Source organism: Cebus imitator, unplaced genomic scaffold, assembly GCF_001604975.1.
Source record: "Cebus imitator isolate Cc_AM_T3 unplaced genomic scaffold, Cebus_imitator-1.0 Scaffold181, whole genome shotgun sequence".
Taxonomy (NCBI): Eukaryota; Metazoa; Chordata; class Mammalia; order Primates; family Cebidae; genus Cebus; species Cebus imitator.
The window spans coordinates 2,125,702-2,128,877 of record NW_016107496.1 but is presented as its reverse complement, the minus strand read 5'-3'; positions in this window follow the sequence as shown (position 1 = coordinate 2,128,877).

Here is a 3,176-nt window from a genome sequence, read left to right as displayed (position 1 = left end):
TCAAATTCCTGACCTCAGGTGATCCACCCGCCTTGGCCTCCCAAAGTACTGCGATTACAGGTGTGAGCCACCTCATCTGGCAGGACATTTTTCTAATAAATCTGTAGCCATTCCAGTCTTCCTTCTTATTATTGTAAAAGTGCCATTATAATAAAATACAGTTTATTTTCAACTATTCATTAAATTTCAAATATTCATTACTGAAGCCACATTTAAAGTTGATAATATTGGCTGGGCACTGCGGCACACACCTGTAATCCCTGCACTTTGGGAGGCCAAGGGGGGTGGATCACTTGAAGTCAGGAGATGGAGACCATCTCTATTAAATGGTGAAACCCATTTCTATTAAAAATACAAAAATTACCCAGGTGTGGCAGCATACATCTACAATCTCAGCTACTTGGCTGAGGCAGGAAAATTGCTTGAACCTGGGGGGCAGAGGTTACAGTGAGCTTACATCAAGCTACTGCACTCCAGCCTGAGGGACAGAGCAAGAGTCTGCCTCAAAAGAAAAAAAAAAGTAGACAATAATGTAGTAGAAATATAATCTGTGTGAAAGACACTAATTCTTTTTTTTTTTAGAGGAAGCTTTGGACCTGGACACGATTGCAACCACGCCTCCTGAGTTCAAGTGATTCTCCTGCCTCAGCCTCCTGAGTAGCTGGGATTACAGGTGTCTGCCACCATGCCTGGCTATTTTTTATGTTTTTAGTAGAGAAGGGGTTTCACCATATTGGTCAAGCTGGTCTTGAGCTCCTGATCTCTCAATCTGCTTACCTCAGCCTCCCAAAGTGCTGGGATTACAAGCGTGAGCCATCTCGCCCAGCTGACACCAATTCTTTTAAAGTAATAAACACCTTTACCAGTATAGAAGCTTATTTAACTGTGTACTGGAGATAAATCTCTAGGTAATTTCCTTCCTATGTGTAGATGCCTCATCAATTTTAGTGCTATCTGCTATTCTCTTCCAAGATTCTTAAATATTTTGATATAATTTCTTTTGCAGTGGCCGAGTGTGGTGGCTCACGCCTGTAATCCCGGCACTTTGGGAGGCCGAGGTGGGAGGATTGCAAGGTCAGGAGTCTGAGACCAGCCTGGCCAAGATGGTGAAACCCTGCCTCTACTAAAAAATACAAAAATTAGCCAGACTCAGTGGCGGGCACCTGTAATCTCAGCTACTCAGGAGGCTGAGGCAGGAGAATTGCTTGAACCCGGGAAGGTGGGGGCAGAGGTTGCAGTGAGCTGAGATGAGATCGAACCATTGCACTCCAGCCTGGGCAACATAGTGAGACTCTGTCCCCCAAAAAAATGGAAAGAAAAAAAAATTCTTTTGCAGTATGTTCTGCTATTGTTGTTGCACTGTATCATGTATGTAAACAATTGCTTGTATCTTCTCTATTTTTCTCTTTTAACTCTATTGTTCCCCTCCCTATCAGATAAAGGCCTATTTTTTTGTTTGTTTTGAGACAGGGTCTTGTTCTGTCACCCAGGCTGGAGTGCAGTGATGCAATCTCAGCTCATTGCAACCTTCAACTTCTGGGCTCAAGGCATCCTCCCACCTCACCCTACCAGTTAACAGGGATTGCACACCACCACACCTGGCTCCTGTTTTTTGTATTTTTTTGTAAAGATGGGGTTTTGCCACATTGGTCAGGCTAGCCTCTAACCACTGGCCTCAAGTGATCCCTGCCTGGGCCTCTCAAAGTGCTGGGATTACAGGCATGAGCCACTGCACCTGTCCCATGCCCAATCTTTATGTATTGTCTATGGCTACTTTGGCACATTTGGCACCACAATGTGAGCTGAGTAGCTGTGACAGAGACTATAAGTCCCACAAAGCCTAAAATATTTACTATTTGGCTGTTTACACAAAAAGTTTGCTAATATTTGGTCTAGAAAAATCAGCAAAACCATAAGTCAAGCCCTGACTTGTTGCATTTGCCAATTTCCATGGTGTAAATACTCCCATTAGAGCCAATTTCATACTACCAATGTGACATTTCTGAGTAGAGTTGGGAAGAGATGGATACAACATACATAGTATTTCCACATGGGAATAAAATGAACAAATAACTCCCGCCTCAGCCTCCTAAGTAGCTGGGACTACAGGCCCATGCCACCATGCCTGGCTAATTTCAAATTAGAATGAAGAAAAAAACCACAAAGGGATGAGTTTTTAGTATTACATTTTAAAAAATTATTTTTGCCAGGTGCAGTGGCTCACGCCTGTAATCCCAGCACTTTGGGAGGCCAATGCGGGCAGATCACGAGGTCAGGAGTTTGAGACCAGCACGGCCAACATGGTAAAACCCCATCTCTACTAAAAATACAAAAATTAGCCAGGCGTGGTGGCAAGTGCCTGTAATCCCAGTTACTCAGGAGGCTGAGGTAGCAGAATCACTTGAACTCAGTAGGCAGAGGTTGCAGAGAGCTGGTATCACCCCATTGCACTCCAGCCTTGGCGACAGAGCAAGATAATGTCTCAAAAAAAATTTATTTTTTAGAAATAGGGTCTCACTCTGTTGCCCAGGCTGGAGCAGAGTGGTGCAATCATAGCTCACTGCAACCTCAAACTTCTAGCCTCAAGCCATCTTCCTGCCTTGGCCTCCCAAAGCACTGAGATTATAAACATGACTCAACACAACTGGATGTCATTCGCCTTTGTCAAACCGTTGCCAGGATTAATGTACAATTACATTTTTAACTTAATTGTAGCTTATATAATTTGATTTTTAATAATGGTTGCGCTTATGAACTGGCTCATAAAATTCCTGAAAATTTAGCAATCAACCTTGCAAGCTGGCAAAAGCCAGCTGCAGTGTATATGCTAGCTCTATCTTCAAAAGGAGGCTTTGGGAAGGCAAGTAATTTGCATCCACTAAAGCACAGAGCTAAAAAAAATATTGGGGGAAGGGGAGACATCTATTGAGGGAATGCCACACGCAGGGTAACGTATTTTCTGGAGTACTAGCCTACATTGATATTGTATGCTCTTTAACATTTCCACATTGCCTGCCACTTTTGCTGGAATCTTGATACTTGATACTGTTAATGTAAAATAAGTGGCAGGCCATTAGTTTGGAGTTCTTTTTGTGCCCAGAAAGCAACCCAAAATTTGGAGGTATTCCTTGTACCTGATTTTTTTTTTTTTTTTTTTTTTTTTTTTTTTTTTTTTT